Consider the following 22,315-nt stretch of genomic DNA (forward strand, 5'->3'; position numbering starts at 1 on the left):
CAAAGTTAACCATTAGACTTAACAAAGTAAAATAAAATATTCACCATGATCATATTTCTTTTGAAAATGTCTCAGATTCTTAAAATACACACAACACATGCAATACACAAACACATATAATACTAAAAAACTAAAGGCCATTTAAGTATACTTTTTTAAATCACTGAATTTTTGTCTATATAAAATGAAAATATTCACAGCTTTTTTTTTTTTAGGAAAATATTACCTTACATTTTAAAAATGGAATTTTTAAAAAGAAATTAATTCTTTTGTTCTATCTTTGTGTTTAAGGAAAACATTTCTTCCAAATACTTTACTCAGCCTGGTAACTGTGACATTGATGAAAATTGTAGAATTATTTGCCAAATTCCCCATTCCTTCATAACTTATGTTAAGGTACACCTCATACCTTATAATGTACATTTCTATTTTCTCTGATTGAATTGTGTCTTTCCAACTTGAAAGCTTAAGACAAAAAAATTGAATCTACTTGTCTCAGCATGTTTAACAAAAGTGGTTCATTGTGGTTGTTGAAAATATTTTCAAAATCAAACTTTAAAAAGTATCATTAAATATCTTAATGGATATTAAGACCAAATACGCTCAAATTAATTTTAAACCTTCATCTAAGATATTTGAAAGCAAGAGTTTGTCAGAGAGATGCTGAAAATGTGGATGTATTTGAAATCAAGATAAAAAGGAGAACATATTAAAGTGGACATAATTTTAAAATTGGGTATGGTCATTTAAAGGGAAAATGTAAGCTGGCCTCCTGATAAAATCAGATGGCTCTCATATTCAGCCATTTAAGTCAATGAAATTCCTAATGGTTTTACTTGCACTGTGGTGAATTTACTATAAATCCCACTAGTGTGACAGATTCAATCAGTCCATTTGTTGGAATGACAGGTCATATTTGCAGCAGAATGATCCAGCACCAAATATTTCAAAAATCACTAAAGATATTAAAAGTGACAAAGAATGCAAAGAGCAAGAAAATAGCGGTCAGCCTGTGGATTACAATTCCAGCAATAAAAGAAGTCATATAGATAACCACAAAATTACCTTTAAGTTGTCGCTGAGAAACAAACTGCTGTCAAAATTATAAATTAAGAAGAGTTTGTACTTTAATGAGATTCTACTAACTTTGACAATAGCTACTTGAGCAAAACTCTTCTATACTCATAGTCTGCATTCTAATTTCTGTTGCGAGGCAGTACAATGTACAGGGAAGAGCCTTCATTCACTGGACTTGATGAAACTAGAATACCTGATTTCACCACGACCTTGGAAAAGTCATTTAACCTATTAGAGCCTCAATTTCTTTATTTATAAAATGGGAATGATGCATTTCTGTGTAGGTGATATTATATGTGTAGGTAATTATAGGTGAAATAATGAACTTCTAAAGACTTGGAATATTCCAAGACATTGAACACTTTTAAAGTATTATTAATTTCTCTGGAATTCAAAACTCTTTACAATATAGCTCCAATTAACCTTTCTAGACTTATTACTACTTACTCTTCATGCACTTTTTCATGCAGTTAAATTGTCCTATTTGTTTTTCTCACCCAATATATTCACATATACATATTAACATATTGAGCCTAGTCCTACATTAAATTGCCTAGTAGACATTGCAAACTGGATTTCCTATAGAAATCTCAACATTGATGTGTCCCTAGCATCTTTCATCAAAACCCCACACCTCTGTTGAACTTCTCTACTACTATTGAAGGCACCATCATCCCTCTGGACATTCAGTCTTACCAGTGAGATTCATCCTCAACTCCTCATACCCACTTCAAGTATTAAATCAGTTACCATATATTGATGTTTCTATCTATACATCATCTCCTTATTGCCACTTACTCTACAGATACCACAATTCAAGCTCTCATCACTTCTTGCTAGAATATGGTAAATCAGAAATCTTCCAACTTCAAGTGTTTCTCCATTCCAATTTGCATTTCTTCAAATAGCTGGATGACTTTCCTGAAGCACAAGAATGATCTTGTCAACCATATATAAATAACTACAGTGGTTCTCCATTACTGTTAGAATCAAAAATAAACTGATCATAATCTGTCCTCTTTTTTTTCCAGGTTTCTGCAAGTTACTTTCTTCCATACACTCTAAGGTCCAGGGATATTGGCAAACTAGTTTCTCCTCAACATAATCATCCATTTCTCATCACTGTACAATTGTGCTATTTCCCATGGTTGGAATATTCTCCCTCCTTAATTTTGTGTCAACAATTCTTTGACATCTTCAAGACTCAATTTAAATCCATCTGCAGGAGAACTTTCCCAATCTGTGATCCCCCTGTCTGTCAGTTTCTAGTGCCTCTTCCTCTTGTTACTTTGTATCTTCTCTACATATTTTATATTTACCTATATATGTCCATATTGCCTTATCACAAACTGGACACATACAAAATGATATTCATTCTCTTGCCCCCCCCCAAAAAAACCTCTCCTTTCTTCCCAACTTCCCTGTTATATCCTCCCAGTTACCCAATTACATAATATCTGTTTCTTCCTCAAATTGTCACTCTTGTAACATATCCAACCCATTGCACAAAATTTACTTCACAACATATCTCTTACATATCACACCTCCTGTCCATTCACCAAAGCCAACTCTAGTTGAGCCTCCCATCATCCCATCACCTGTTCTACTGCAATAGTGTTCTAACAGTCTTCTTGCTGTGAGGCTCACTGTGCTCTAATCCATGCTCCACTCAGTTGTCAAAGTAGTTTTTCTCCCAAAAGCATAGATCAGACTATGTATGCTAACAATTCCTCTCAGAAACCTGTTTTTGTACATTTACTGAAGATCCCATTTTCACATTAATACAAATACTAAATAAGTAATAATGTGAGGGGAAAATGCACTCTAAAATTAACCAATGAAGTTAATTTCTAATGAGATTTAAAGTTTTCCTGTGAATTCAGTAAATTCAGAAAACTTTTTCAGGATTAGCTCAGTTTTAGAAGTAATATAGATACTATGTCAAATACTATTATTTTATTTCAATACCCATCTACCTTATCTATCTTTATCTAAAACATTCTTATTGTTTTAATTTCTATTACTGATAAGATATACATCTTGTGTAACTTTACTGTATTAATTCTTCATACTTGCATAAGTTTCCAGCTAAGGATCTAGAAATATTTCTGAACTGTTCAAATATATATAAATAGATCAGTTGCTACACACAGATTTCTTCTTATCTGTTAATCTTGAAAGACAAATTTAAAACACATTAGGGCACTCAAGAAATCACTATGCCTATAATAGTCCATATATTCATCTGATCAGACACAGAATACATTGTACCTTGACCCCAACATAGGGATGCCCATTGTTCCTCTTTGAGCATGAAGGGCAACAACCATAGCAGTAGCCTCAATAGCTTCTGACTACTCCATTTTTTTCTATCATTTTATCTAGTTCTTTTAATGCTTAATTCTGATCTTGTACACCAGACTTCTCAAGATCTTTTGGGAGTTTGGCCCATGACAACTTCTTGTGATTTGATATCCTTAGTTTTCAAAAATCAGTTAATTCATGAACTGCCACTGTTCATATCACATATCAGTTCCTGACAATGAACTTGTTCCCTGCCTGCTACAGAATTTGATGAGGTTGATAAGTTCTGAAATTTATAGCTTAAAGGCATCTTAGAGGTCATTGAGATGACCTGCTCATTTTACAAATGATGAAACTGAGGCCCAGAAACATTAAATGACTTGCTTAAAATCATAAAAGCAGTATGTGACAGAGCTGGGATGTAAATCCAGATTTTGCTATTATACAATATGCCATCCTATCACTTGGCTGAGACTCCCCCCCATCAACAAAAATCTCTACTAGGGTTCTTTGCCATAACATTTCTTTTCCTCTTCCACTCCAAAAAGCAAACTTTTCCAGATATCAGAAACCACTATTTCTGTGGACTATTGAAGTGTTTTTATGGGTTCTTTTCACATTTTGCATTATTTCATCATTTCAGTCATAGTTAATATCAGCAGAGAGAATCATTTTAATGAATTTTTCTCAAGATTTTCATTTGTAAATTTCATTGCTTTGATGTTATAATATTAGAAACTTTCTGCATGATAATCCAGAATTTAAACAACTCTTCAATAAATCGTTTATCTTCCATATTCATGATCTGTTATTGTTGTTGAATTGTTTTATGTTATAGGAACTGATAGGATTGGGGTTTTTTCCTCATAACATTTCTTTTGATTGCTATAGTTCCAACAAAGTGAACCTATTCACATATTGCCAAACACTTTTTACTACTAATTATTCAGATATCTAGACTTAAGGGCCATTGGCTTTGACCCAGAGCTTATTAACATAATGTATGTAATATTCAAACCTCAAGGTAGTAAATGTGCATATTTTAGCTACTGAAATTAGCAGCTAATTATTGCCATTATTATTACTAGTATAGAACCTACTAGAAGCTCAGAACTTTACCAAATACAAATTTATATGAGCCAAGGACAAGTAATTGTTAATTCTAAACTGCTGCTATGCCTCCATAAAAGTTAGCTCCTGCAAATTTTCCCACCAACTTGTTTTCCATAAAAGCTAATACCCACACACCTAAAACAAAATCAGCTCTGAGGATTAACTCAGAGATGAGCTTCCCAGATTATTTCCTTTTACATTCTCCCTAGCATTAATTTAATAGTGATTTTGCTCTGAATTAAACAGTCAGTACTAGATATTCTATACCATATAGTCATCATTTCTTTGATTCTCACTGATACACAAAGCCAAGAGAAGAATTTTTCATATTCCTTGTTATCCATTGCTTTGTCCACATTTTCTCTTGGCCACTACTACTAAAAACATATCTATTCTCTTGATATTTGTGACAACAATTTATAATACTCTTTATTGATCTTAATCAGTATTATTCTATTCATTTCCAAAATCCTCATGTCATTCAACTTAGGCATCTGGTAAAATGTTTTTTTCTGATTTACTCCAATCCTGATAATAATAATGGAGAGAGATAAAGAAAGAGAGGGAGAGAGACAGAGAGACATTCACAAAGAGACAAAGAGAGACAGGGACAGAGTGAGAGACAAAGATAGAGAGACAGAGACAGAGACAGAAACAGAGAAAGAACAATTACTAATTTCCATGAGGTTTGCAAAATGCTTTACATATCTTATTTCATTGGATCCTATAGTGTAAGTGTTATTATTAACCTAATTCTACAAATGAGGAAGCTAAAGCTGAGGTTAAGTGATTGTAAGTGATTTGTTTAGGGTCATATAACTAATAAGTGACTAGGAAGTAATCAAAACTCAAGTCTTCCTAATTTCAGGTCTAGTATTTAAAATAACATTACACTTAGTTGTCTCAATTATCAATGTTGATCTTCATATTCACATAGATAATACTTCAAAATCCCTTCTATATGATCTCTTATGATTCTCTCTCTTTCTCTTCCTCCTCTCCCCATCAGGGTTAAATAACTTGACCAGGATTAAATAACTACTAAGGCCAAATTTGAACTCAGGTCCTCCTGATTTTAGAAGCAGTGCTTTATCCACTACACTACCTCACTGCCCTATCCCTTCTCCTCAGCAATTATTACATCTTTCTTGATTCTGCTCCACTTTCTGGAATGGTGATAACACTGCTAAAGTTATGATAGCCAAAGGTTTGAAATCAGTAAGTAAGATAAAGCAAACATGAATAGAGCTTGGTTCAAGACTTAAGGATGCAAAGGAAAAGGTCTTTCGATAGTATTTACAATAATCTTTCTACCTTTAAGCATGTACTCTTGCAACAGTAGCACAATGAAGGGAGTGCTAGTCTCAGAGTCAGTTAAGACTTGGGTCAGATCTGCTTTTGGCACTGACTGTGTAACAGGGGAAAGTCAGCCCAGTTCTTGGTGCAATGGATAACTTTTTAGGCTTATATGCACTATATAATATTAAGTGCTTTACAAATATCTATTTGATCCTCATAACTCTGTGAGATAGATTTCAGAATAGTTTTCTTACCAAGAATTTTGGTTCCCAAATTTTTTATTTAAAGTGTTGAGTTCAAAATTCTGTCCCTCAATTCCTCTGCTCAAGATCTTCCATCCCTGAGATGGTAAACAATCAGATATAGATTACACATGAATAATTATGTAAAACTTTCATTTTGTACAAAAAGATTTGAAAAGAGAAAAAAAATAAAGAAAAAAGTAAAAGAAAGTATTTTTCAGTGTGTATTCTAATAGTATCATTCCTTTTTCCTGGAGGTGGATAGCATACTTCATCATTGATTTTTTGAGGTTCTCTTGGATCATATTGCTAAGAATAGCTAAATCATTCACAATGCTTCACTGAAAAATATTGCTCTTAGTGTGTACAACATTCTCCTAGTTCTGCCTACTTCATTATGCACCAGTTCATGTAAGTTATTTTTTTTTAAATCATGCTGGTTGTAATTTCTTATAGCACAATAATATCCCATTATAATCATATATCACAGCTTCTTTAACCATTCCTTAGTTGATGAGGACCTCTAAAAAGAGCTGTTATTAATATTTTTGTACAAATAGATGCTTCTTTCCCTTTTTGTATGTCTTTAGGATATGGGCCTAATTATGGTATTGTTGAATCAAATATTATGCAATTTTATAGTCCTTTGAGCATAGTTCTAAATTGCTCTCTAGAATGGTCAAATCAGTTGACAACTCCATTAACAGTTTATTAATGTTCCAGTTTTTCCAAATCTCCAACTTCTAACATTTTCCTTTTTTGACATATTAATCAATCTGATAGGTATCAGGTGATACTTCAGAGTTGTTTTAATTTGCATTTCTCTAATCAATAATGATTTAGAGCATTTTTATATGACTATAGGTAGTTTTGATTTCTTTGGAAATTGCCTGTTCATATCCTTTGACCATTTATCAACTGGGGAATGACTTTTATTTTTATAAATTTGACTCAGTTCTCTAAGAATTTGAGAAATAAGACCTTTATCAGAGTTACTTGTTGCAATTTTCTTCCCCATTTTTCTGCTTCCCTTCTAATTTTGATTACATTTGGTTTTGTTTGTGCAAACCCTTTATAATTTTATATGGTCAAATTATTTTACATTTTGTAATGCTCTCTATATTTTCTTTAATCCTAACTTCTTCCCTTATTAATAGATCTGGCAGATAAACTATTCCATACTCTCTCAATTTGCTTATGGTATCAACCTGTATGTGTAAATCATATATCCATTTTGATCTTAACAAGATGTTACTATATACCTAGTTACTGCCATACCATTTCCAATTTTCCTGTCGGTTTTTTTCAAATAATGAGTTTTTGTTCCAAAACTTGGACTTTTGGGTTTATCATATACCAGATTATTATGGTAACATACTATAATTTATAACCTAATCTATTCTACTGATTTATAAACCACTTTCTTAGTCAGTACCAGATTATTTTGATAATTGACATTTTATAAAAACAGGTTTGAGATGCAATACAGACAGACCACATTCTTTCACATTTTTTTTTCCATTGATTTGATAGTATTGAGCTCAATAATAAAAGGTCATAACTTTAGGGACTGGAAAAGGAAAAATGACAAGTATAAGTGCTATCAAACTAAAAGAAGATAATAGAACTCTTTTGCAAAAATGTATATGCCAATAAATACCTAAATTGCTTCCTTTGTAATCATTGCTTGGTAATATATTATCCCTGACTCACACCCATTGTGAAACTTTCAATTGTTATTTTTTGGACAATTAAATTTAATTATTTGAAGAATTTGGTATTATAGTATAGTATAGGCTATAGACAATATAAGAAGTAGAAACAAAGAACAGAGAATAGGAATATGCTCTGGAGAAATGCATCTTGGCCATATGTGTTTCCTAAGTAGATAATGATATACTATCACACACTATACAGTATCAAAGTACACTAAAAAGATGCATGATTAAAAAAAAAGATTAGTCAGTCATATCTAAGAATGAAAGATAAGCAATGGAAAGTTCACATTTCATTGATATCCAAAAGATACAAGGAGATTTAAAAATATTACCCCACCATATTGAGTTTATACTCTTTTCCCTCACATTTCCAATCTCATAAACAGGTGATATTCATAGAATAACATGAGCAAGAGATTCCAACAGATAGGCCTTCATTGAATTATCAAAATCGTGAAGTTATAAATTAGATAAAGCATTTAAAGAGTACCTTGTTACCCCCTTTTTAAAGCTATTTGAAGCAGCTAAGTAGAGCAGTATTTAGAAGACTAGACTTGAAATTAGATGTAATACTTGATGCAGTTGGAAACCTGAAAAAATGCTATATAAACATGAGCTATAATTATGTTGCTTTTCATTATTACTTAAAACTAATATTTATACAGTGTTTTACCTTGTGCAATAATCTTTGTTCACAACAATACTGGGACACACGTAACATGATATAAACTTATTTCATAAATGAAGAAGCTGAGATAACTTTCTTATGATCACACAACTAGGTCAAAGATGGGATTTGAACATAGGTCCATTTCAGCTGCTGTCTAATGAAATTTTAGCCCTTCATTTGGAATCAAGGGAAATAGGTCAGAATCTAAACATTACTACTTATTACTCCTGTGACCATGAAAAGTCATTTCACAACTTCCTTTTCTGTTTAATTCCCCTTCTGGTGCATCCTACATTTAGTTGTACTCATAGAATGGATACTTGAGAAGATGATTACCAAAGATTTTGCTTCTATTTTGCTTCTTACTTCTAAACCTGTAGCCTATGAGTCTCCATTAATGTGAGTTGACAAGCAAGAGTATCTTTTTTTTCTCCTTGCTAGTGATTTTTTGTCTTGTTTATTAAAGTTTTTTTTTTCTTTTCAAAACATATGTATCGATAATTTTCAACATTCACCCTTGCAAAACCATGGGTCCACTTTTTTCCCTCCCTGTTCCTCACCTTTCCCCCAGGTGGCAAGTAATCCAACATATACTAAACATGTGCAATTCTTCTATACACATTTCCATAATTAGCTGCACACACAAAAAAAAAAAAAAATCTGATCAAAAAGAAAAAAATGAGAAAGAAAACAAAATACAAGCAAACATTAAAAAAGTGAAAATAATATGTTGTTATCCACTCAGTCCCCACAATTCTCTCTTCGGGTGCAAATGGCTCTCTTCATCACAAAGAACTAGTTTTAATCACAAGAGTATCTTTTTTTCTTGGAGAAAGGAGAAGGTATTTATTATAAGAAAGGTACTTGCAAAACATCTCCCCAAACCCTGAGATTTCCCTTTCCAATGAATAGACACAATTTGATTAGGAAGAGTCAACAACCCAAAATTACATTATGAGCGAGATATCTACTCAGGGAACACATATGGCCAAGATGTTGTACAGTTCTAATACCTTTTCTCTTCTCGTGGTAGCATTTGGCTCCCTCTCTGCAACATTTCTGCTGAGCATATTCCTGTTCTCTGCTCCTTGTTTCTATTCCTACAGTGTCTATAGCCCTATTGCTTCTTATACTGGTTAAGTAGTTCCACTAAAAAATACCCTGGCCAGTAACAAAAGAGGAAGGAGAAAAAATACTTTATTCTAAAGGCAAGGTATGATTTTTTTTTCTGTAGATCTGATTCTTTCCAGCATTGTCTCCCCTCTCACCTGCTAAAGATTGCATAGTACATTTTGAAAGTCACTTTAAACTCTGTCAAATTTTGAGGCAAGAATTTCTTGATATGTCTTCAAGAAAAAACCAAATGCAAACATTTCTTTAAACTTTAATGGCACAGCACCTCATTTTTCCTGTTATCTGCCTTTTATATTCTTCAATTTCATCATGTGGGAGTCGATGAGAATAATTCAATCATAGATAATCTAACATATCCCTCTCTCCACTATGTTTATAAAATGAAGAGATTGGATAAAGTGACTTTTAAGATTGTTCCAGTTCTAAATCTTATTATCTCTGAGACTAGAAAAAGGGAAAGGAATTATCCCAATTTTCTCTGCCCTTTCTATACCCCCTCTGAAGTATTATGTTCATCTCTTGCTGACACATTTTTAAAAGGAAATTGACAAGTTGGAAAGTATCCAAAAGGGGGAAACTAGAATAGCAGTGATATGTTGAAGATACTGGTGATAACCTAGAGAATGGAAAACTTGGTTACGGAAAGACTCAACTCTCAAATATTTGAATCTCTCCTTTATAGAAAAGGTATTAGGCTGCTGCATAACCCAGAGTAGAAAATCAGAATGAACATCCAGAAGTTACATGGAAGTAGAGATTATCTCTAGATAACAAACTGATTTTGATCTAATTTTAAAATTTCATCTGGTTTTATGATTCTACTATCTCAATTTATATGGGATTCCTAAAGGGAAGAGCATGGACTAGTTCTCTACATTCCTTACCCAACTTCTCATTACACTGCTCTATATCTTTGTAATATTTGTTAAAACTTATGGATATTAAGATTGGTCTCATAAAGTATGGCCATGTCTTCTGGATAGGTCGTTCAGGAAGATCTGAGCAGTGAACAACAGGAAGTGGCCATGACAGGTGGTTGTGATATCAAGAGTATGACAAAAGGCAATAGACAAAGATTAAAGTAGGTAAGTAGTCTTTCAGTTTGGGGCATAGAGGATTTCTCTAAAGACCAGGAAAGACAATAAATTCAAGCACAAACTGAATAAGTCCTGTCAGAGATATTATAGATTAGATTCACTAATTGGTTAGAGTAGATAACATCAAAGGTCTTAATATTCTATGATTCCGAGCTCCTCAAAATACTGTGCTTTCAGATAACAGATGGTACAATAAGATGTCTAAGCAGATTTATAGATTTTTAGTAGCAAGTAATCAAGGCCTTGCCATGGGGCCTAGGATGTAGTCCCTAGCATGACTGAGAGCATCCAGGCAGGGCTCCAGTCTTGGAGAAACTAGAATATCAGGCAGGCCAGATAGTCTTAAACATAGAGAAAAGAGGCAGACCCCATTATTAGGTTTAAGAAAATGATACATATATTGAAGAAGTAAAGAGTTCACTTAGTATAATTAGGGCACAAAAAATCACTGCCTTATTACCAGCAAAGCAAACTTGAAACAGCTCTTAAGATATGTATCAATGGGTCTTTATCTTTCTTGCCCAAAAACTGAACTGATTCTAGGCTCTGGAGAAGGGCAGAACCTGCAGCTGAGTTAAAGGAATGTGTGAGGATCAAGAAGAGTCAGGTACAGTCAAAAACAGTCTGAACTCACAGATCAGTCCTGTCTTTAGGATTCTTTTGTAGTTAGTTCTCTGATTTGCTAACTCTGCAGTTTATACTTTTTCCTAGCATGGCTTTCTGCTAACAAAATTGGCTTTCTTAAATTAGTCTGTTTCTTAAGAAATGTTTCTCTTTTAAATAGCATAACATTTAAATAGGGCATAGCATCCCACAAGGCAGTTCTTAATTATGCAGTATGATTTCATAATAGAAATATATTGATATAAGTAAAAGGTGAATAAGAAATCACTGTTTGGAAGCAGAGGATTATTAAGACAGTGTTAAATGACTTTCTTGCCCTCATCCTAATCACTGGCAAGCAGATGGCTGCTTTATTAAGGGAAAAGGAGAAGTTTGGCTGAGAAGACTCTACTGGTCACAACATTAAAATTTTATAGCAGATTTGTTTGTTTTTCTAATCCAATGAGAAATTATTGAGTGAAACTTTTTTTTTAAATTTCTCTTTCTGTCAATATGGAGGAAGAGATTTAAATAAAAGGAAATACAGTAAATATGATATTCCATGTCTGACTTTTATGTATATATATGTGTGTGTGTATAATATACATATATATACACATATACATATGTGTATATATGTATATATATACATATACATATATATATTTGTGTTTTTCTGTTTTTTTTTTGTTTTTTTTTTTTTTTGCAGAATTGATATCAATACATATAATCCTATAAGCACTGGTTTTATTTGGTACATATAGATGCTTTCTTTACAGATGCAGATAGCAACCTCTACCTTTATTTTTGCCATGTAGTTTTTTTGCCCACATTTTACCATAAGTACAACATAGAATATCTACCCATTCTTGAAGGTTTTCCTTCTCATTATTATTGTCCACTTTTATCAGTTATTTTATTTTTATTCTTTTTTGATGAAATTAAGTTAGAAATAATCTGAAAACAAGTTGCTATCCTAGTATTCCTCTATAAGCAATGTTCTGTGAACAATTGCATGAGTAAATATACTCCTTTATTAATAAGAGAATTGGTATGTTAGCTCATTTTCTACTTTATTGTTGTTCAGTAACTTTTCAATTGTTTCTGACTATTCATGATCCTATCTGGGTTATTCTTAGCAAAGATACTGGGGTAGTTTACCATTTTCTTCTTTGACTGATTACAAAAAAAACAAAAACTCTAAGGCAAACAAGATTAAGTAACTAGCCTAGAGTCACACAGCTGCTAAATGCCTAAGGCTACAGTTGAAGTCATGAAAAAGTGTCTTCCTAATTCTAGGCTAACACTTTATCCACTACACTACTATGCTACCACTTCTATGGACTAACTCAAAGATTCTTTGCTACAGTTCCAGCATCAGATCATATAAATGGATAATTGATTCATTCTCTTCCAGTTTTTAAAATTACTCCTCTTAAGACTTTATTCCATATAGTTGGAAGATTTTGAGAGTTCAATACAATATAAGCTCTATTAAAAGTTATTCTTAATTGTTTTTGAATAAAACTTATGTCCAGCTATTTGTGGGCTATAATATTTTTTCATGATGCTCTGACTCCAGAATAGTGAATTTGCTGAATTCTCAAAGATGTCTTGAAGTTTGTATTGTAGTATGAGAATCTTTCATCTCTAAGGTTATGAAGAATAATGAGTTTTTGATATATAATTTCAACTACTTGTTTGAGTCTTTCTATGCATCCAAAAGATATCAAATTTTTTTTATCTTATTATTAAGGTATATAATATACTATAATAGGAGGAAGAAGAGAAAAAAGAAAAGGAAGAAGAAATAAGAACAATGTATTTCTACTCATGCTTATATATTTTAAGTCTTTGCAATTTTGTTAGTTTAGTTAATTCTTCCAACTGACATAGATGATAAATATTCAATGAGATTTGAGAATTTATCTAAATAATCATCACTCTGTGGTCAGCTTTCTGGTCATGAATCTTTCTAAATAGCTTCACTGTTAAAAAAAAAAACATAACAATGTATATTCTATCATGAGAACCATATAAAAAATCTTTTTAGCTTAGTTGGACCTTCCAAAGCTTGCATTCCTCAAGAAACAAGAATTACTTCCACTATGAACTAAAGAATTAAAGAAGGATTTAATGGAGTAAAAAGGTACCAGCTAAGTGGTATATTAAACTAGAGCACTAGACCTAGAGTAAGAGAATCCTGAGTTCAAATTCTATTTTAGACACATACTAACTATAGGACACTAAACAAATTACTTTTAATTTCTCAGCCTCAGTTTCCTCATTTGTAAAGTGAGAAATAACAAAAATAAAACCTATTTTCTAGAATGAAATGAGATAATATTTGTAAAGCATTTTTCAAACATTAAAGTGCTTTATAAACACTAGCTATAGTTCTCATCAGGTAATAGTGACAATAGCAATGATCATTATTATAACCTCTTCAAAGCCTAGTTTATCCTGAGGATACAGTGGGGAAACAGATATGCACAACAGAAGATAAGGGAATTCTAACTAGGGTAATGTACAGAAGAAATACTGTGTTTCCTGAAAACTTATAATATATAGGAGGATCTGACAATAAATCTGAAATTCGGGCCAATTGGACTCTGGCAATACAAAGGATTAGGTTAGCAATCCATCCATCATGATGAAACTGTCACCTATGAAAAGAAATAGTTGGAATGACATAGAACTGCAATCTGTACATAAAAATGTTGTGATGATCTGCTTTCCATGGAGGACAGAAAAGTAAATATGGCACAAATGGTGCTGACCATTAAAGGCAAACCATGAATGTGCATGAAATAGAATGAAAACAAGAATCCAGTGGTGTAAGAATTATTTGAGACAAGCAATAATTTTGATGCGCTTACATCTCATGACAGCAGTGGCTATGTGTGTGTCCTTCTACTGACACTAAGCTGATTCAGAACATCTGACCTTGACCAGAGGGAAATGTATCGAAGCTGATTTTCCCACTTTTAGTCATGCATCATTCCCTGCAGTTGAGTATTGGATTTTGTGCCATACATACTTGTTTCATTGTTCTCTTCTTTTTTTAAAAGAATAAAGATTATCCTAAGGAAATAAGAATAAATTGTAGTTCATAAAGAAAACACTTTAATGACTATTATTAATTAAATATATAAAACTCTATTTATTGATGTGGGGATGTCAAGAATTTCAAGAATCTTTCAAGCCCACAATTAAACAGTATTAGTTGCACCAAAGCTCAAAGGAGAGAGTGGTTGGGATGAAAAATAGTGCCAAAAATGATAAGATTTTGCTACAAAATATCCCAATTAATATATAGAAAACAAACTATATCTTAAAAGATAGCTGGCATAAAAGGGATCAAGTTCCTTTGTAATATAGTATAGATTTTCTTGAAGTTTGAAAAACAAGGAGAAGACCAATAATAACAACAAATCTGCCCTGTTATGAAAAAATGCCAGTCTTAGGAAAATTGATACAAAGACTAGAGTGCTGAAGATTAGGAAAAAATGTAATAGTTATTGAAGAAAGTCATTTTTTCTATGCATCAAAAATCATCATCAAGAATTGTCCATCATCAGGTTTACAAAATATTCACTCAAAAAAAATGCTTATAGGTTTTTTTTAAACAACCAATGGAAATATAAGTATCACTACCCATTGAGAGAATGATTAATTCTGATAAATGTATTAATATACTGTGAGGATTTGAATTATTCTAGAATTACAAAAATTGCCAATTGGAGAATGAATACTGTAACTTAACAATGTACCACATTAAAAAAAAAAAAAATAGGTTAAGAAATTTATCCAAGAAATAGAGATGATTCAGTGGTCATGAAAATTGCCTGATATCTTCATGGAGAAATCTATGCATTATAATTAAAGCAAGACTTGGAAAAATTAACTATTCCATATATTTTTTCATATATATAGGTATATATAAATATATCTAATATTCAGTATGTGCAGATATGATTTTCTGAATAAGAATTAAGGAAAACATGTCCAAAAGTAATGAAGTAAAAGTTAAATTGTATAAAATAAATGACAATAGCAAAGTGAGATTATTTTTCAGACAAAAAAATTTGCAAAGAGGTAAAACTTTGTAAAGTTTATTCATTTATATAAATATTTTTCTTTTGTGTGTTTATGTCATTGTACTTTCATTATGTCTAAATACAATATTATTTAAAAATTGGAAAGATATATCAGAAGTTAGGCATGGCCTTCTATTTCTTATTGTCATTTAAACCTTCAATTCAAAGTTGACACATATTTCCAATCAATGAGTGAAATAATGTTTAAAATTATTCCTAAATATAGCTTAGATGAAATAAGCAAACATTGAATATCTACTAAAACATTAGAGAGAATGAAAACATGATGTCATTTAAAATTTCTAAACATAAAATCAATAAATTATACATAATCATAAAAAATGACCAAAACATTTCCATCATCACAAATTAATTTTAAATGGAGATGAGCATACTTAGACTGGAATTATGAAAAGTCCTTTCAGAGACTGCAACATAAATCCAAGTAGAGTACTTAAAAAAAACTTTTTTGAAGTGAGTATTGTTATAGTAATCAAGAAAAATTAATTCTCTCAAAGTATTTGACAATGTAAAAGAATTTCAGGACCTAAAGACAACATTCCAATATCAATTACCATGGTAAGAAGTATAAGAAGAAAGGGAAAACCATCAGAGAATAGTTTCTAATAGTCCATAAATAGTGACAATGCATATCAAATACCACAATGACAGAAATTACTTGAACAAGATATTTTGAGATTTTAAAAAATATTGGAAAACCATATTAATGTCTAGCTGGTATATGAAGTAGAAAAAATAAATAATACATTACCTAATTAAAACAATGGAAATGTATAATTTGTAAAAGAAGAGCATGCTAGTTGATGAGTCATTGAAAACAAAAGTCAAAAGTTTAAGATAATACAAAGAGATCATGCTGAACAACAACAACAACAACAATAACAACAACAACAACAACAACAAAAAAACAAACATTTTGACCTCAATCAAAAACATTATGATAAGGACTTGAAAAGTAAAGAGATAAGAGATGAAGGGAAACCCTCAAAAAGGAATCTGAGAAAATTTTCTTTTCATCTATCTCAGTGGACTCTAGGAAGTTTTAATCATACACCACTATACTTTTTTTTAATTCCAAGACATACATTCCCAATATGTGTATATGTATTTAATTATTTATGATGAATATGTTAAATTCTATTAATGATTACTTCCATTATAAATTCCATAGAAAATAAATATTTAAAGGGAGATGAAAATGACAAAATATTTGGGACAATGTATAGTTTGGTAGGTGAGTTCATTGTGATATAATATGCTAATACTACCTATGGAGTATATTGAGTAGAAAAAGGAATAGTTAGTCCACTGCTTTAGAAAAATCACTGGGTAGCTATATAGAAAATAGGCTATAGATGGAAGACCAATTAAGGATTATATTGCAATAGAATCAGAAAGAGATATTCAAGTTCTAAACTAGAATGGTAATTTATGTGGGTAGACAAAGTAAGATAATTGTAGGTGATGGGGTCACAGAAGTGACAAGATTTGAAAACTTGTTAGATATTTTTGATGAAAAAGAATAAATTGTCAGAGATGATGCCAATCTATGCCAGTAATTTTCAATAGGAATCTGTCAGAACTTTAGCTTAAAACCCATGTCAACTTAATTGGAGATTGTGCAAGAAAAAACTGTAACCAAAGGAAAAAAGTTAAAGATCATCTATCAAGAAATTATGAGAGAATTGCCTGGATCTATTTTTACTTTCCTTTCTAGTGGAACTTTTTGAATGAACAACCAAATTATAATTACCTAGGTAAGAATCCAGAGATATCTAGTCCAAGAAAAAATACTATAAGCAGCCAGAATCCAAAAAGCATATTTGAAAAATAAAAATCTACAAAGAATTAAAATGTGGAACTGGAATAGAATTTAGTGTTCTTAAGAAAAGTTACAATAAGCAACAACAATAATCATGCACTCAGAAAAGACAATAGTAAAAATAAAAAAAGTTAAAAGAGAAAAGCAGTAAAAATGTAAAATGTTTCAAGGTGTCATATTCAATGAAATAATAGCAATAATTTATATATCTCAATAACATTGTTTTTAAGTACTTTAAGAAAAAGCTGAAAAATAAACACCACTACTTCAGTAACTGGGGATTTCAGTGTGCTTAATTGAGATCCAGAAAAATTCAATTAAAAAATTTAAAGAAGAAATAAAACTTGAACAGCATAATAATAAAATAAACATTTTAATCTGCAAAAACAGCATTTGAATGAAAGCTTATGATTTACTTAGTGAATAATAGAATATACAATAATAAATTAATTGAGATAATAACTTTACTAAAGTAAGAGAATTTCAAATTCTTTCACCAAAATGTTCAGCCTGTTATTACAATAACCAACAAGACCCAGCAGGAAGTGAAAGAAAAGGAAATTCCATTCAAAATATAGAGAAGGTATTAAATCACTATGAATCTGCCTACCAATACATAGGAATTACATCAATATCATTATCAACTATTCTTTACAGAAATAAAAAAAGGTTGAATTAACTAGAGATATTTTAATTTTTAAGGGTTGGACATTGCTACTATCAGTGACAAAGTTAGCTAAATTAACTTATAAGTGTAGTATCATACTGATCAATTTAAGAACCATAGACTAGACAAAATGATAACAAAAATAATCTGGAAGAAACAAAGGTCAAGAATATGAAGAAAAATGATTTCAGAAAAATAATTTTAGAAAAGATTTAAAGCTTTGAGGTGAAGTAATCATCAATACTACTTGATATTGTTTTATATATATACAAAAACACACACATATACATATATTCACATATATACATACATATACATTGAAATTTCTTTGCATATATATATACAAATTATATATATATATGTATAATCTTTGAAATAAATTAAATAAACAAAATCAAATGCCTTCACTTTTCTATGGAATTTGACATCATTTTTCATGACACTATTATTCTATTTCACTTCCTATATGTATGACCATTCCTCAGTCTCCTTTGTTATAGCTTCATTTCTGTAATGCCAATTAACTGTGGATATCCTTAAAGATTTTGTCTTGGTATCTCTCCTCTCTCTCTCTCTCTCTTTCTAAGAGAGAGAGTATCTCTTTTCTCTGATCTCTTCGGTTTCCATGAATTCGCTTAATGTCTCTTTGCAGATGAAACCTAAATCCACATATCCAGCTCCAATCTCTTCTAATTCTCATTCTTTGTTCGTTGCATAGTAGACATTTTGAACTGTATTTCTTATTAGTAGCTCAAACTAAATATATTCAAAAGAAATTTGTTATTTTCTCCAAAAATCTTCATTGCTTTTCCAAACTTCTCTATTGCTGTCAAGATCACCACAATCCATCCAGTTACCCGGATTTGCAACCTTAGCATTTTATCTCCCCAAATCTTCAATCCTTTCCCAAATTTACAAAACTTTCAAAATCTTGCTCATTCTATTTCTACAGCATATATTATATCTCTCTTTGTCCATTCAGTCAGCCATAACTCTAAGCTTTCATCACCTCTAATTTGAACTATCACAGTAGTTCAAACCTTCTTCTCTCTGCCTCAAGTCTCTCCCCAATTCCAAACTATTCTACATACAACTGTCAAAGTAAATTTCTTAAATTGCAGGTCTGGTATGGTCATCTATAACCTTATATTTGTCTTTTAAAATTCTTTCCAATTTGACACTTTCTTACATTTCTCATTTCCTTACACATTACTCCCTCCACACACTTCAAGGTCAAACCATTGTGAACTACTTCCTCTTCCTCATATACAATACTCTGTTTGCCATCTCTGTGCCTTTAAATTATTTGGAATCAAAAAATCAGTAATTAAATCTTAACCCTATTTTTACCTGAGCCTCAACATTCATATGGGTAAAATGAAGGTATTTGACCAAAGAACTTCTAAGTTCCATTTCACCTCTAAATTTGTAGCTATAATGTATTGCCATTAAAATGGGGTTATCAAAATGAGATTTAGTATATTAAATGGTTTGTGTTCTGAGAAAATAATAAAGATTTTCTCTAATGTTATGCTTCTCACATAATTTTGATTCCAGCTCACTGTCCATCTTTAACACCTGTTTAATATATAAAAACTGATAGATTAATTAATGAATTATATGTTAAAATCCTCACATCATGTGTTCATTAGTAAGGCAAAGTAATAATCTGTTGATTTCTACTTTCAAATAAATTTGAAGTAATCAACAGCTTCTTCACTTGCTGTTTGGTAAATTGCAATTTTTCTGCCATCACATACTTACTAGCATTAATTTCAGCTTCAGCTAATAGCTTTCTTCTGCGATACCCTGCCTCCAATGTGTGGCATTTTGTTCAATTTGTTTAGCTGTCATTTCAAGGCATTTGGTGATAGATCACTCATGGATTTTTTTTACCCATACATTGTCATATTTAGTTATTTTCTAACTGGATGAGTTAAAATGGAAGTGTTTTACTTTCTTATTCATTTTTGGTTTCCATTTAACACATATTCTGGGAAATCCCATTCTAGTGAGTTGCCCAACTTATTTCAACTACAACACTGCACTCTAAATGCTATGTCAAAATGAACTTGGTTATTGGTGAACTCTGGATTCTTGTGATGTTTACTCATCATGTAGTGTCATTTTACAAATGTAAGGCTAACAATGAGAAATAAATCAGGGAGGCCACCTTCTAGGGATTTCCACAGAAGTGAATGTCAGATGACCAGAAACCCACATCAGGGCTAAAAATATTCCCAAGGGATTTATATCAACAGAACTCTCTCTGTCCCCTCTTTATAGCTCTCTAATTTGATTCTCTGGAGTCACCATTCTGTCTCCATTGTCATTACCCCTAACTCTAAATGTTCTTCCAACCCAGTCCCTATTTCAAACCTAGATTTACTCTGCAAGAGCAACAAAATGTGAACAATTTCCCTGTTGTCTCACCTATCTTTTTTTCAACAATAATAAACTCTATGAAATCAGTAATACTTTCTTACAATAGAGCAGCTATGCTATTAACCAATTGGCCTCATATCATTTTTTAAATTAGAATTCAGGATTAGATTTTGAAATAACAATGATGTTCAATATCATTACTTTTATCCATTGAGTGTCAATTTTTCTGGATGTTCTTTGTAAGAGTTTGAATAAAGCAAAGGACACTTATGTGAGTAGAAGAAAAATCTCATGAGTTCTATGTTATTAATTACTGTTCTTTTTTTTATTCTTTTATACTCTTTAAATGAAACCTTTTTGAAGGATTGATGCTGAAAGGTTTCTCTGATCACAAGTTTCTTTAGAAAGAATTTCAAGAAGAAGATTCTTGATTCTGAGATTGAGAAACCATTATAAACAAAACAGAAGTGCTGAAGCATGAATGAACTTTTACTGGACAAAGGAAAGGTGAGAATAAGATATAAGAACAGGGCTAAATAAATACTATAGAAAAGTTTTAGAGATGGAACTCTGTGAAAATAGGTACAGATCCCAACAATAAATTCCAATGAATTAGATCATGTTTTCATGAGTCTAGTAAAATAGATTTAGACTAAATAAAACTAGTCATATTGATATTTCAGTTTCAGTCTTCATGATCAATATTAGTAACTTCATGCAAGTCACTTGAGGCCCATAAGGTAAAATGAAGGGGTAAACTAGATGGTAATAAAGTAGCCTTTAGCTCTAAGATTATAATTTTTAAATTTCTATAATCTTATGTTTATTGCTCTCCCAGTAATTTGTTAGATCTGAACTTTTGTTTTGCATTCCTTGTTTTAAATTTGGTCTTAGAATTATACTCTAATGAGAAAAACTGAGACTCAGGTACACGGTTAGTTAACATGAGAATAAGGAATATAACTGTACTCACAATTTCCTCTCTTTTTTTCTCCTGTTACATATGGTCTTTTTTGGAATGTTCTGTTGACTTCTGCAACTTATTTTTTAATTCTAGCATGAATGTTGATTGTGATCTCTTTTTCTTCCTGCCTCATATTCCTTTCACTATCTCCTCCTCCCAGACTACCAACACAAACTAATACTTAGAAGTAAAGACTCATAGACTGAGAGAAAAAGAGCATAAGATATAGAAGAGATCTTGAAGACCTATTCCAATTTGTTCATTTCATAAAAAAAAAAAAAAATGAGGTTCAGAAAGTCCACTGGGATCTTTAACTTACTAGTACAACATCTGGGTTTAAAAGCCAAGTCTCTAACTTTCTATCTCTTTTATATTTTTACTTTAAATAATGTACAAATTAATGAGAAATAATATTTATTCTTGTTATTCTTTTCCTTTTTTGCAACATTTCAGATTTTTCTATAAAGAATATGATAAAGGATATGAATCAACAAACTAGAAGGAATTAGTAATGTAATTTACAGGGCTTTAGAATTATGAAGAACAGGGGATTTGCATCAAAGTCAATCTATCCCAATGGGCATTTACCTTACAGTGTTTTCTTGATCAGGAGATAAAATAAATAGCATTTTCCCTGAGGTAAAGTTTCCATAATACTTATTCAATACTTCATTCCTAGTAAACTAAGTGAGATATCTCTTGAATAGAAGAGAGCTGTGTACTAAAGAAAGGAAGTAGTTAGTTTTCTTCCAATGAATGATGAGCCAAGTAATATGAATCCTTAGATGATATAATTTAAAATATCTAAAAAGGATCAAGGGAATAAGAACAGGGGCAAATGATACCTTTGCATTGAGAGCAGCTGAAGAGGCAGCTAATCACTTTCATAATAAAAGAGATAGCCCATCTTCCTTGGGCATGTATCCAGGACATGATGGAGAACCTCCCAACACTTCTGAAACCTAATAATCTCTCTACTTTTATTGATTCAGAGAGAGAATAAAGACAATGCCAGAAGGAACCTAGAAAGTATTGGTGAAGATAAAAAAGATTTGGACAAAAAAAAATTGAAGATACAAGAAATTTTTGCATCACTTCA

The sequence above is a fragment of the Antechinus flavipes genome, chromosome 1 (genome assembly GCF_016432865.1).
Source record: "Antechinus flavipes isolate AdamAnt ecotype Samford, QLD, Australia chromosome 1, AdamAnt_v2, whole genome shotgun sequence".
NCBI lineage: Eukaryota > Metazoa > Chordata > Mammalia > Dasyuromorphia > Dasyuridae > Antechinus > Antechinus flavipes.